Raw genomic sequence first — 14,973 nt, 5'->3', positions numbered from 1 at the left:
ATTGTTAGTTGGCTTCCTAGCCTATGTTTAATTAGTAATAAATCTCAAACTCTGGTTCTGAGTTAAAGTTGGCTTCTTGTTCAATTACTTATAGAGGTTAAGTAATAACTCTGCAACACAAAATACAATGCAATGCAGCTGCATTTCAAGGTGAATCAGGTGGTTTAAACTGGGAGTGGCTGTGTGCAGTGTGAAAAGTGCGGGCGTAGGCTAGACCTTGCAAGAAGATGAATGCAAGAAGTCTAGGCTCCCAGTTTCACTATAATTTAGGCAGATAGTGGAGGGAGTCTGGAATGGATGGGGATTTTTAGAGGCCTCGGGCCAATTCTGCTGTGCTTCTGTTTGTCAAAGAGGGAAAATATGTATATAGGGTTTCCCCTTGGTTTCAGGGCTGATATGTCTAGACATCCACTAACCACCAAGGCATAACAGGGACAAATGAATTAAGGGACTTCCAGCCCCCTCCCCCCTTAATTATTAAACAATAGTAAAAAGGAAATCCCTTTTCTGAAGTGGGCAGTTGCAGGAAGGGGTTATATCTACCTGTCTTGCACTTTGCCTTGTGTTGGAGTGAAAAGGTTGGAAATCCGCTGGGCAAGGGGAACTTCAGGCAGCTAGGTTCTTGGCTTGGGAGGACTTGAGATGATTTCAAGATAGTGGTTTGCTGGAGATGTAATCTTTATGAGGGGACATTGTCACATATGGTTTGGTCATGCCCAATTATTGCATCTTTTTGGGATGAAGTCCATAAAATTGTAAAAAAGACATTGCAATTATCATTGTTGTTTAAAGACAGTTATGTCCTCCTGGGATATATTCCCAGGATATGGAATTTAACACTCTACCAACAACTATGGATTCTTTGTGCTTGGGGAGTGGCCCAAAAGATCATAATTCGACAGTGGAAAAGCAGATTTACTCTGGAACTTCAATTTTGGATTACCGAAATGTGTTCGTTATCCGCATTTGAACTGGTTTTTCTTTTTGCCGTTTAGACAAAGAAGAAGAGTTTTAAGCTATATGGTCAAAATTTAATGAATTGTATGTGCTTTAGAACATGATTACACATATATGTGTTGTTTGTCTGGTTCCCCCTCTCCCTTTCTTTCTTTCTTTCTTTCTTTCTTTCTTTCTTTCTTTCTTTCTTTTCTCCCCCCCCCCACTTTTTTCTCTTTCTTTCTTTCAAACTTTATATGAAAGTGTTTCATTCTTAGGAGTATCTTAAACTGTAATATTTGTTCTTTAAAATAAAATAAATAAATAAAAGGATAGTGGTTTTCAGCTCAGAGATCCTTAGGCATGGGGGTCTCTTGGAACTCATCAAATGGAATGTGCACTCTATCCGGGCTTTCAGCGAGGTAGATGGTCAAAGTAATGAAAGTTAGGGCAGCCTCAACCCTCAGGAACAGCTGGTATATCCAAATGGGAAAGCTTGCAAGTTGGCAAGATTAGCCAAGAGTTGAGTGCATGAATACTGAAGCTGGTGCTGAACCAGATGTTGAGTGGGAGTTTAACACAAGTGCTGAACAAAATATGAGGTTTGGGGAGAGTGAGCTCCTGGCTGGCTGGCTGCACCTCATCCACCTTCTGGAATCTTAATCTAGTGATCTAATGAGGCTCTTCTCAGACACAGTTAGGGTCTCTGGCTGGATATGTATATTGTCATTAGGCCTCTGTTTTGGGTTGCTTCTCTTGGGGAACAATGAGGCAGTGAGTTATTGTATGAAAATTTACTCACATACCTATATTTGATTGATTGATTGATTGATTGATTGATTTAATTTATACACACCCCCCCCAAACATACGTCTCTGGGTGGCTAACAACAATTAAAACACATAAAAAGTTAAAACAGTTAAACATATAGCACATATAAAAGTTAAAACAATACAATAATTTAAAAACCATAAAATTAACAAACAGTATTTTTAAATTAAAAACCTGAGAAGGCTTGGGTTAAAAAAAGCATTTTCTTTTCTTTTTTTTTAAATAGCCAGAGATGGGGAGGATTGTAACTCAAAAGGGAGCACATTCCACAATCTTGGGGCAGCAGCCGAGAAGGCCTGTCTCTGTGTGACCACCAAATGAGTTGGCGGTAACTGGAGATGGACCTCCTCAAGTGACCTCAATGGGTGGTGGGGTTTGTAGCGAAGAAGATGCTCTCTTAAATATCCAGGACCTAAGCCATTTAGGGCTTTATAAGTTATAAATAGCACTTTGTATTTTGCCTGGAAACCTATCAGCAGTCAGTGTAACTCCTTCAGCAAAGGAGTAATGTGGTCTCTCCGAGATGACCCAGAGACCAACCTGGCTGCTGCATTCTGAACCAATTGAAGTTTCCGGACTACGTACAAAGGCAGCCCCACGTAGAGCGCATTACAGAAGTCAAGTCTGGAGGTTACCAACAAATGTAACACTGTTTTGAGGTCATTGATCTCGAGAAACTGATGCAGCTGGCATATCAGCCGAAGCTGATAGAAAGCACCCCTGGCCACCGCCTCAACCTGAGAAACCAAGGAGAGGTGTGGATCCAGGAGTACTCCCAGACTACAGACCTGTTCCTTTGGGGGAAGTGTGACCCCACCTAGAACAGGTAGATCAAAATCGTCTCTAGAGTTCTGATCCTGCACAATAAGTACCTCCGTCTTATCTGGATTCAGCTTCAGTTTATTCTCCCTCATCCAGCCCATTACTGCTTCCAGGCAGGCATTTAGGGAGGATATGCCATTACCTGAAGAAGTTGACATGGAGAAGTAGATCTGGGTGTCATCAGCATACTGATAACACCTAGCTCCAAATCACATGATGACCTCTCCCAGTGGTTTCATGTAGATGTTAAAAAGCATTGGAGAGAGTATGGAGCCTTGAGGGACCCCATACTTAAGCTCAGATTTTGAAGAGCAACAATCTCCAATCGACACCATCTGGTGTTCGAGAGGTAGGAGTGGAACCACTGTAAAACCCCTGCTAACTGGGCAAAGAGGCACCTTTTACCATGGTGATTTTCTTTATTCAGCAGGGGGAGAGTAACTGGCCCTATCCACCCCAGCACAGTACTTCCAGTGACTGTTGCTGGTGTCTATCTTATGTTTCTTTTTAGAATGTGAGCCCCTTGGGGACAGAGTTCCATCTTATTTGTTTGTTATTTCTCTATGTAAACCACCCTGAGCCATTTTTGGAAGGGCGGTATAGAAATTGAATTATTATTATTATTATTATTATTATTATTATTATTATTATTATATTATTATTATTATTATTATTATTATTATTATTATTATTAAACAGAAGTGTCTGTCTAATTCTCTACTATGCATTGTAGCATCACTATTACATAAGTTTAAAAAATAAATGGAGAATTTGACTTTTCCCAGATACTCTAAAAATAATTAAAGGATATGCAGAGTAAACTGTGTCACTGCTTGGAATATATTCTAGTATTTCAGAAAGACAGTTAAAATGAGAGAAAGAGAGCAAGAAACTCCCATTGGCCTTAATATTAAGGATATCACCCTGATTCAAAGACAAACTCACCATTAATAGCCATATTATTAAGACCTCACATTTAACTCACTTAACACAAGAAGCAAAGTAAGAGCAAATGAATACAATCCTAGCTCATAAGCTTCAGCTCAGTATTCACAAGCCCTGATTCTCTGTACATAGTGCCAAGTTTTTTTAAAAAACTCTTTTACCTGTCCTTCAGAGGGCTTCCTAAAGGCCATGGGGGGGGGGTCAGGGTCTGAAAAGGTTTCCTTTCACCTGCTGGCCTCTAGGGCCTCGCAGGGACCATTTGAGCATGTGCAGTGGCCATTTAAAAAAACTGAAAACAAAATGGCCACTGCGCATACTCAAATGGCCTCTGTGAGGCCTGGCATGGCCTAGGGCCTTACAGAGGCTATTTGAGAATGCACGGTGGCCATTTTTTTTTGGTGGCCATTTTAATTTTTTTTTAAATTTTAAAAAATGGCACCCCCCCCTTCAAGTGGCGCCCAGGGCACGTGCCCTGCCTGCCCCACCCTAGATAGTCCCTGGGCACTCACATTGAAATTCCAATTGGCGGCACAAAAATTCTTTTTTTAAAAAGGCATATATTATCCTATGAAAGTCGGTTGCTGTAAGGGTACTGTGCCATCCCCATTGCCCAGTTTACCTGGAGGTGTTAGGTAATAATGGGATGCCTCCTGCAACCATGGCTCGATAAGAGCAATTGTAGCCAGAAGTGGAGCGACAGAGAAGTTGCCCCAGAGGCAGATTTTGGTTTGTTGGGGAACTGGTGGCCCTGCTACCTTTCCACCATGCCAGAAGTCCCCACATTTTAAAATGAGGTCCAGGGTCTCAATCATCTCTAGGGTACAAGCCGAAAATGGTTAGGTACCCATACACCCAACTGAAAAGCAAGGGATTTGAGTGCTTAAATGTGTTTTGAAGCCATCTCAGTTATGATGGGGCTTGAGTACGCTTACCTTTCCCTGGGTAGAGGACATATTCCCACACAACATTCTAAAATAGAGGGGAAGCTATGCACAGAGTTAGCACTGCAGAGCCTGCATGCATGCATCTATTAATATGTCCCAAGCAGCGAAAACAGAAGTTAAAAGAGGAATTTGAGAGACTAAAGCACTAGATTGGAAAAGTAGAAAAGCCAGCAGAATGGATAAACTCCATAGCTGGATTTGGAAAAATAAAAAGGAGGAACATTCCATTTGTGCCTTGGCCTGAAATAAATATGTCAGAAGGCAGCATTTTCCAGTGCACAAGTGGTAAAAACAGTTTGGAAGCTGACTGGGGCCGAATAATTTTCCATACTTGAAACTGGTGCTGCATTTTGACAAGTGCCCTTAGACACAGAACTTGCACAGATGGATACTTCCTCTTGGTAGATACTGTTCTTGCAAATTCTCCTTTGAGCTACATTCTGCTCTGAAGACATTTCAGTGGAAGAACCCTACACATTTCTGAAGACATACAAGCAAGATTTTCACAGATGCCAGCTGGAAATGTGGACAGGGGTGTGCAAAACAAATTTTCCTTTTCCTTTTCAGTTTTATTTCATTTCAATTTTTATTCATCCTGTTTTCATTTCATTGTAATGAGTTGCTCTGAACAGCTCCCAACACAGCCATCTCCAACACGCAGTCAGTGAGCTACAGCCCTATCTCCAACAGAACAGCCTTGGAATGACATTGAGAACATAGTCAATGGGAAAAGGTCAAATGATGCTGTGGATGTTGATGAAGTCTGTGAAAGCATGGCCAACCAGTCTGAGAAATGTCAAACTGACTTATCTGATGGTTTCTATAAAGCACTAAGTAACAATGTATTCACCACGGCAGCTGTGAGAAAGTCAGCTAAAGTAGGAGAGATGCATGCATGTGATACAGCATTGATGTGGTCCTGGGTAATAGCAATGCACCTTTCTCATGAATCAGAGACAATGAGTGATCTACTGAAGAACAGTTGGCACCTATCCCAGCATTAATATTTGAGGACACGGGAGTCATGCAAAAGGTCAAAAAAACCAAGTCTGTGCTCAGAAACATGCTAGGAACTGAAGTGCCAGCATGAATTGTGGACACTCCCAAAGTAACAGTGATCAATGGTTGCGCTATATTATGGCCTGTTCACTGGCCTTGGGAGGGAACAACTGCTGATTTTGTGACAAATTTCGTGGAGAATGTATTCTGCAAGCTTGTGCACAGTCATGTCTACATTGTGTTTAATTGGTATTATAACTACAGTATTACATCTGCTTCAAGGAAAAACCAGGATAAAGCAGCATCAAGAAACCTCAGACTTTCAAAACAGATTCCTTTATCAGCAAAAAAGTTGTGTTAACACATATTGAGAACAAAAAGTAAATGATTACTATAATGTGTTTAGAACTTGAACAGTATGTCAAGGGAAAATGAATGGAAAATTGGTTTGTGGTAACTGGAAGTTCTGAAGGACCAACTCAGGTAAGGAAGTGAAAACCAGTTCAATTTGAATTGCAGGTCGAATTGAACCAGCCTGAGTTGGAACTAGACCTTCAAGGGGGGTGCTGAGTTTTAACTGATCTAAATTTGAACTGGACCAACCTCGGTTCTAAAAATACTGACCCAAATCAGTTTAGGCAATATACTTGTACAGGGGAATCTGGTGAGGACTTGATGTGTGAGCCCAGATATTCCCCTTAGGGGAGGGAGCCGCTCTGGGAAGAGCAGAACGTTTCAAGTTCTCTCCCCGGCATCTCCAAGATAGGGCTGAGAGAGATTCCTGCCTGCAGCCTTGGAGAAGCCGCTGCCAGTCTGTGAAGACAATACTGAGCTAGATAGACCAATGGTCTGACTCAGTATATGGCAGCTTCCTATGTTCCTATGTTCCCCTTTCCAAGTAAAAGGGCATTCCCTATACAAAGGCAGAAAGCACCTTCTCTTTGCAAGTGGCAGGGACAGCAGAGCTGGCAGAGGCTCCTCCAAACCCCCTCCTGAAACACAGCTCGGGACGGCTGCAGTTTGGAGGTGCCCCCACCACTACCTCCACTGCCTCTGCTGTCCCCACTGCTTGCAAAAAGAAGATATTAAGTACCCCTTCTGCACCCACCCACCCCGCCGCCTTAGTTTAGGGAATGCCCTAAGATACAGGCAAGTTCTTGATACTTGCTCTAATGATGAGATGGAAGTCCTGTTTTTCTTCTCTCTCTCTCTCTCTCTCTCTCTCTCTCTCTCTCTCTCTCTCTCTCTCTCTCTTTGTGTGTGTGTAGGTATGTGTGTCTAATGTTGTGGAAAAATCGAATAAAAAATTATTGGACAAAAAAAGTATAGGGAATGCCCCTTTCCTTGGAAGCCTCGCCAGATTCCTCTTTACAGGTATATCCCCAAACTGCAAACTGGTTCAGCCTGGTTTGGCCATATCTGGACTGGGTCGGTTCTAATTTGGTCCAAATATGAACCAAACCGGCCAAACCATTTCCGTGCACACCCCTAAACTGAGGTCCTAGGTGGCATTGTACCTTCTCAATACATAGATCTTAAAACACCACCTGAGGAAGCAGACATTAAGGCAGTTCATGCAATTGAAAACTCAGTAGGACAAGCATCCTAACCAGCTTTGGGAGCTGTGAAGGCTCCTGATTTTCTGTTGTGTGAGCAAACAACTAGACATGAGGGTTATTGTGTGTGAGAGAGAGAGGAGCTGGGTAGGAGCTCTCAGCAGCTTTTGATACCATCAACCATCATATCCCATCTTGGAAAGAAAGAGACCTATGGTTTGTCACCCATTTCTATGGAAATGGGTGACAAACCAGCCCATGACAGCAACTCGTAACAAGTGATGTTGTTCTGTTTGCAGGTCATAGTGGCTGCCCTCAGTGCAGCCAAAGGGGATGTAGGGATTGGGGGAGGGGATCATGGGAACCCTTCTCTCCCCCATCAGCCAATCAGCTCCCTTCCCTAGACAGACATGTCTGGCTCGCACACATATATGAGAGCTGGTCTTGTGGTAGCAAGCATAACTTATATAAGCAGGGTCCACCCTGATTGCATACGAATGGGAGACTTGATGTGAGAGCACTGTAAGATCTTTCTCTCAGGGGATGGAGCCGCTGTGGGAAGAGCAGAAGGTTCCAAGTTCCTTCCCTGGCTTCTCGAAGATAGGGCTAAGAGAGGTTCCTGCCTGCAATCTTGGAGAAGCCGCTTGCAGCCTGTGAAGACAATACTGAGCTAGATAGACCAATGGTCTGACTCAGTATATGGCAGCTTCCTATGTTCCTATGAGTTATAGGTGCTTCAAGAGGAGGTGAGGTTACTTTCCTTATTCATTTTTTAATAACAAATTTAAGGGTCTCTTCTATTGCATAGACCTTCACCTCGCTTTACTCTCCCTCAGCACACACAAGTGCCAGCCACTGGAATGGGATTAACATATAGTTGGTTTTGCCGGTGCAAAATGTTGGTTTTGCCGGTGATCCTGTTGATGCCCTGGTTGAGAATTGGAACCACTTGCTCACCAGGGCAGTAGACACAATTGCTCCTAAGCGTCCCCTCTGACCCGCTTCAAAATTGGCCCCTTGGTATACGGAAGATCTATGGAGGCTGAAGCGGCAAGGTAGGCGATTGGAGTGCAAGTGGAGAAAGACTCGACTCGAATCCGACAGATTACGACATAGAGCACACTTAAAGATCTATGCTCAGGCAATATGTGCGGCAAAGAAGCAATTCTTTTCTGCCTGTATTGCTTCTGCGAGTTCACATGCGGCGGAGTTGTTCAGGGTTGTGAGGGGACTAGTATCTGCCGCTGCTCCCTTGAACCAAAATTTGGAAGCATCAGTCACCCACTGTGATGTGTTTAATGAATTTTTTGCGGACAAAATTTCTCTGATTCGGGCCAACTTAGATGGAGGCTCCACAATTAATTTGATGTCTGAACTGGAGGTGTCCAATAATTCCTCTTATACGATTCGACTAGATCAATTTCACTTTGTGACTCCTGAGGATGTGGACAAGCTGCTTGGATTGGTGAGGCCTACCACTTGTTCTCTTGACCCTTGTCCAACATGGCTTATTCTATCTATCAGGGAGGCTGTTGTAGGCGGCCTGATAGAAATCATAAATGCTTCTCTGAGGGAGGGCAGGATGCCTCTTTGTCTTAAGGAGGAAATAATTAGACCTTTTCTAAAGAAGTCTGCATTAGATCCCTCAGAGTTGAGCAATTATAGGCCTGTCTCCAACCTCCCGGGGCCAGGGGGTATCTAGGGTAGGGCAGGCAGGGCACATGCCCCAGGCATCACTTGAAGGGGGACCCATTATTTGAAATTTTTAAAAAAAGGCCGCCGAAAACAAAATGACTACCACATATGCTCAAATGGTCCCTGTGAGGCCCTAGGCCTTGCCAGGCCTTGCAGAGGCCATTTAAGCATATGTGGCAGCCCCCAAAATGGCCACCATGCTGATCTTTGCAGACCCAAGCTGGCCCGAAAATCAGCCTGGGATGGGTTGCGGCGGTGAATTAGTTTTCCAAGTACACCTCCACATAGTATTTGGGTATTTCATGAGCCCCAGCATACTGAAATTTGTAGTTTTCCAGCATTTTTTGGTCTGGCTACATCCACTGCTAAATAGTTTTTGAAAGATTAAAATATTAACTGTCTGGAGTTGTATTTTTGAGCTGATATTTTGGTAAAGTTATCTGAAAGATGGGTGTATATCTACTCTGTTTCCAAGTTTTCCAAGTACACCTCCACATAGTATTTGGGTATTTCATGAGCCCCAGCATACTGAAATGTGTAGTTTTCCAGCATTTTTTGGTCTGGCTAAGTCCACTGCTAAATAGTTTTTGAAAATATTAAAAGATTAACAAGCTTGACTTGTATTTTTCAGCTGATATTATGGTAAAGTTATCTGAAAGATGGGTGTCAGATGTTTGGTCCGGGGGCACAATTTTAGTGCTTGCCCTAGGTGCTATTTCCCTAGATACACCTCTGTGAGTGCCACTCAAAATAATTTTGCACGCCACTTTTGGCACACGTGCTATAGATTGTTGACCCCTAGACTGCACCATGCCGGTTCTCAGATGCAATGCAAAAGCTGTTTGTAGCTTGCTCAGAAGTAACTTTAATAAGACACATGGTTCACCTGAGCACTGGGATCTAACCTTGCAAAAGTGCTGCTTGTTTCCATATGGTCCAGCCACATGGGACCACAGCATCCTTATTCTCTAGTCTGAGCTGTTTGCACCTTCAATGGTGATGGAGAAAAGTTTATGCAATTGCCTCACTCATGATAGGTGCTGTTTGCAACTGTATTTATTGCACAGCAACAAAGCCATTGAATATTGGCTGATGGCATGGTAGACATGGATTGAAGAATAAACGGTGTGAATTGTTTTCAAGTATGGATGGGTAGTGCTGGTAAGTGGAGTAGAGTATGCAAACATTTTCTTCCTTTACTAGGGTAAAGCCCACATGCCACAGAAGAATGAGACATGTGCATCGACTTTTAGCTCATTCCCTTCTATCCTCCCCTCCCCTCCCCAGATCTAGGTCATTGTTTCCCCTTTTCTGACTATTTGTTTAGCAATGGCCCTGCCTGGGAAATGCAAACTAGAGAAAGAGTTTCCAGGACACATGGACTGGACTTCCCCTTTCTATCTAGACACATATATATGCTAAAAAATTTTTTTAAAAAAATGGTGTGCAGCTTTTCAAGGGTAAAGTATTCCAGTATGCATACTTGTTAAGAAAGCACCATATAGGTACTATTTTATGTACAGGTGGCCCTCATTATTCTCAGAAGCTCCATTCTTGCCTATAGGTGCAAATATGTCAACTGCAGATAATGAATAGGGATGTGCTTGAAAAATGATTCGGCTTCTGAATCACTGCACAATCCCTTTAAACTGGAGGAGCCACAGCCCCTTTAACATGGAGGAGAGCAGGTCCATCCCTGTTCTTCCTCCTCTTGCCGCCACCTCAGCTTGTAGTTGGCCAGCCAGATCGTCTGCCCACATGGCAGCCGGTGGGGGCTGCGGGGATTGGAGGCTATGTGGCCCCACAAGTGTGGGGGGCATCCTGGAGAAAGCCCTAAGCCCGGGAGGCTGGCTGCTCATGTGTAGGGATGTACGGAATGTTTCGGATACAAAACGTTTTGTATCCAAAACAGCCTGTTTTGGGTGTTTTGTAGACAAAACCAAACACCCATTTTCCAGATCCAAAAGTTTTGTATAAAAATGAAACATCCCTGTTTCGGCTACAAAACGTTTTGTTGTTTCGGACCTCCATTTTGTGGTGATCTCTGAGTCAGTCTCCATTTTGTGTTTGACATCTCTTTGAATTTCCCACCCTTCCAGCCTTCTGATTGGTGACCTAAATCATGGGCTGACCTGCTGACAATTCCCTCCTTGTTCCCCATTGGCTCTTTTGCTTCTTGCCACTCTTTACTGACCCCACATTGGCCAGGGGAAGGGTTGCTAACCCATGGGGTGCTGGGTTCTGTTGTTTCTGTGGTGTTCTGAGTGTAGATTCTCTGGTAGCATATGACAGTGGATTCTTGTTTTTCACTGAAAATATCATATACTACCAGAGAATCTACAATGAACACCTCAGAAACACAAAACCCAGTACCCCAAGGGCTTGTGGGTATGGAGGTGGTTGGCACCCTATGTGCAATACACAACCCCTCACTCTGGGAAACCCCAGTGCCCCCCAAGTGGAATTATGGGGCTGCTGAAACCTCCATTATTCCCTATGGGAGAAATCTTAAAAGACACGTAAACTTCAACAATTCACAAAAGATCAGCCCTTTGCCCAATGGAGAGGAGAACTGGTCTTGTGGTTGAGCATGACTTGTCTCCATAGCCATAGGCGTAACTATAGGGGGGGCAGGGGGGGGCACGTGCCCCGGGCGCCATCTTTTCAGATCACATGGGGGGCGCCGCCATGACCAATTTTTAAAAAAATATATTTTAATACAAATTTCTCCTGCTCAGTGCAGCAGCGCTGCAGCAGTAAAGGGAGTGTGTCGGCGCCCCCTCCCCCACGAGTGGTCCCTTCCACGCTGCCCGCGCCCCCCCCCATTGCTTTGCTGGCGGCCAGTCAGTGGCCTGGCTTGGCGGCGGCGGGCGCCGCGGCGGGCACCTTTCATGCTGCTCACTGCACCTGCCCGCCCGCCCCCCCCCCCATTGCTTCGCTTGCGGCCAGTCAGTGGCCTGGCTTGGCGGCGGGTGCCTTTCATGCTGCTCACTGCGCCTGCCCTTGGCTGAGGCTCACTCGCTCCATCGCTCACTTAGTCTGGAACAGCCAGAAAGAGGCCCTCTAGTGGCTTGCCAGCCAGAGGGTCTCTAGTCAGTGACGCACGCATGTGCGACTCGGCCGGCGTGCCGAGTCGCGCTGTGCATGTGTGCGGTGCATCCGTCCTCCTCTGTTTGCCTGCACGTGGTGGCGCGGTCGCCGTTGCAGAGGTTGCTGGAGCTGGGGCTGGGGCTGGGGCTGCACTGCAGCAGGCGCAGGCAGGACGATGAGGACACACACGGACACCCGCACGGAAGAAAGGATTCGGCGGCGGGTGGGTGGAAGCAGCAGACCAAGTGTCAGGGTGAGAAATTGAATGAGTTGCAAAAACTACAGAAGCCACATGTGGGGGGGGGAACATATTAAAGAATCAGGCTTTTATTTAGCTGCCCAACTATGGTTCTCAGGTGCCTAACAGGTATTAATGTTTGCATTATATGCTCCTCTCTCCGCCCCAAAAGAAAGAAAAACAATCATAAAGATTCTTTGGCACTCAATCTTAAATGCATGCATGTATATGGAACTGAGAGTCAATTCCCACAGCCTGTTGTTGTTTGTGAGGTACAGCAGTGTGAGTTGACTCAAGCAGTGTAACATAGCTGCCTGTGCATTGTTACAAGGTGTTTCAAGAGAGTTTTACCATGAGTTCTGCTTGCTGGCATGCTCGTTTTTGCACTGTGAAAGCTTGCCTTGTGATCTCAGTTTACGCTGAAGTGCACCTATAACAGCTCCATCTCAGAAAAACCTGCAGTGTTAGCTTTAACAAGTGCCTGTGGTATCCTGCTAAAGACACAAAGTTTGGCAAGAAAAATGGGGGAGGGGGTTATATGCCAGGACCTTTGGAGATATTCTCTTGCTTGTGAGGAAAAACCAAAGTATAATGTGGTGTGTATCATCAATCATTGCATCATAATTCTGTTGTTCGAGATACAAGCCAACTCCACAGGGTTGTTGCTTGTGAGGAAAAACCTAAGTATAATAGCAATAGCAATAGCAATAGCAATAGCAATAGCACTTACATTTATATACCGCTTTATAGCCGGAGCTCTCTAAGCGGTTTACAATGATTAGCATATTGCCCCCAACATTCTGGGTACTCATTTTACCGACCTCGGAAGTATGGAAGGCTGAGTCAACCTTGATGTAGTGTGTATCATCATTGCATCATAATTCTGTTGTTTGAGATTCAAGCCAACTTCACAGGGTTGTTGTGAGGAAAAACACATGTGTGTCAGTCAGATGTATGCTGGGGGTGCGGCGGTGGGGGAGGCACGGTGGGGGGGCGCAATTTCAGTGCTTGCCCCGGGCGCCGTTTTCCCTAGTTACGCCTCTGTCCATAGCTAAGCAGGATCTGTCCTGGTTGCATATGAATGTTCCCTCCCTGGCTCCCAAGTTCCCTCCCTGGCTTCTCCAAGATAGGGCTGAGAGAGATTCCTGCCTGCAACCTTGGAGAAGCCGCTGCCAGTCTGTGAAGACAATACTGAGCTAGATAGACCAATGGTCTGACTCAGTATATGGCAGTTTCCTATGTTCCTAATTCTTTTGAGATAATTCTGGAAGTTTCCTTGCCCCCATTGGGCACTACCACCCACCACACTCCACTCTGGGTCATCCCTTTCCCCTTGATTTGAAGTGATACATTTGCTGGAATCCTCATTATTCCCTATGGGAAAATTCTTAAAGATGTGTAAACTTAAAAAATTCACAAAAAATCAGCCCTTTGCCCAACTCCTTTGAAATTTGGGTGGTATCTTCCACCCATTGGACACTACCACCACCACCCACTCTTTTTGCCCTGGTACCCTTTTAAAAAATCCAAATCGATTCGGATTCAGAAAATTCGGCTACAAAACAAAACGGGGGTGTTTCGATTTGGATACAAATTGAAACAAGAAAATTCCAAAATGCACACCCCTACTCATGTGTCTACTCTGCCTTGCTCTTCAGGTCTCCAGCAATGCCCCTCCAAAACCCCCAATTCCTCCAATTTTAGCAAAGAATAATGAGATTTTCTTTTTACGAGCCACAAAATGCCTCCACACTGCCTCCAGACTGGAAATGCCCCTGAAGTCATTTCTGGTGGCCCTGAAACTTTTGATAGGCAAAAATCACCTATTTTTTCACCCACGGATAGAGAAACCAGGTCTCTAGGGCCTCGTCATGGATGCGCGAGACTGTGCTTGCTGGAACCATAGATAACAAGGGCCACCTGTATTTATTGCAATATATTTTATCCTACTTTTTTTGCAAACACAGCCATAGCAGCTTAGACATATCGAAAGAATAAAATAAATCTATCAAAGCTATAAAAGTTCCAAGTCTCATAAAGCTATCAGCAACACTAAAAATAAAAACTGCAGAAAATTCAAGAACTTGAAGCCTATCAAAATAAGAGGGATTTTCATTTTCTGTGGCTGTTTAATAGTGTCCCCAAATGTGTGCTATCAGTGGCCACCTCATTCTGTCTAATGGGCTGGAAAGCCTTACTCTCCATTGAAGACAGGGGCGTATCTAGGATAGTGCAGGCAGGGCATGTGCCCCAGGAGCCATTTGAATGGGGCGCCATTTTTTAAAATTATTATTTTTTAATGGCCACCGAAAACAAAATGGCCAAAACGCATGCTCAAATGGCCCCTGTGAGGCCCGAGGCCATACCAGGCCTTGCAGAGGCCATTTGAGCATGCATGACAGCCATTTTGTTTTCAGCAGCCATTAAAAAAAAAATTTTTTTTAAATGGCCATCGCACATGCTGAAATGGTTGCTGCGAGGCCGTAGAGGCCAGTGGCGGGAGGGGGAACCTTTGAAGACACCCCACCATGGCCTTTAGGAAGCTCCCCGAAGGGGCTACAGTTAATTTTTTAAAAAAATTAATATAAATCACTGTACACATATTCAGTTTGGCACTGTGTACAGAGAATCAGGGCTTGTGAATACTGAGCTGAAGCTTATGAGCTAGGATTGTATTCATTTGCTCTTACTTAGCTTCTTGTGATAACTGAGTTAAATGTGATGTCTTAATAATATGGCTATTAATGGTGAGTTTGTCTTTGAATCAGTGTGAAATCCTTAGTATTAAGGCCCACTGGGAGTTTCTTGCTCTCTTTCTCTCATTTTAACTGTCTTTCTGAAATACTAGAATATATTCCAAGCAGTGACACAGTTTACTCTGCATATCCTTTAATTATTTTCAGAGTATCTGGGAAAA

At 44.3% G+C, this 14,973-nt stretch overlaps 2 protein-coding genes across 3 annotated transcripts in view; one reads left to right on the top strand and one right to left on the bottom strand.

Annotated features, from left to right (window-relative positions):
* RAC2 (Rac family small GTPase 2) overlaps window positions 1-14,973 on the bottom strand; it is a 206,188-nt gene that overhangs the window by 62,795 nt on the left and 128,420 nt on the right. The gene's annotated exons all lie outside the window — the stretch shown is intronic.
* CYTH4 (cytohesin 4) overlaps window positions 1-14,973 on the top strand; it is a 135,582-nt gene that overhangs the window by 74,346 nt on the left and 46,263 nt on the right. The window lies entirely within an intron of this gene.

The sequence above is a fragment of the Hemicordylus capensis genome, chromosome 5, assembly GCF_027244095.1.
Source record: "Hemicordylus capensis ecotype Gifberg chromosome 5, rHemCap1.1.pri, whole genome shotgun sequence".
Taxonomy (NCBI): Eukaryota; Metazoa; Chordata; class Lepidosauria; order Squamata; family Cordylidae; genus Hemicordylus; species Hemicordylus capensis.
The sequence above is the reverse complement of the archived record's forward strand: the minus strand, read 5'-3'. Positions and strand labels throughout refer to the sequence as shown.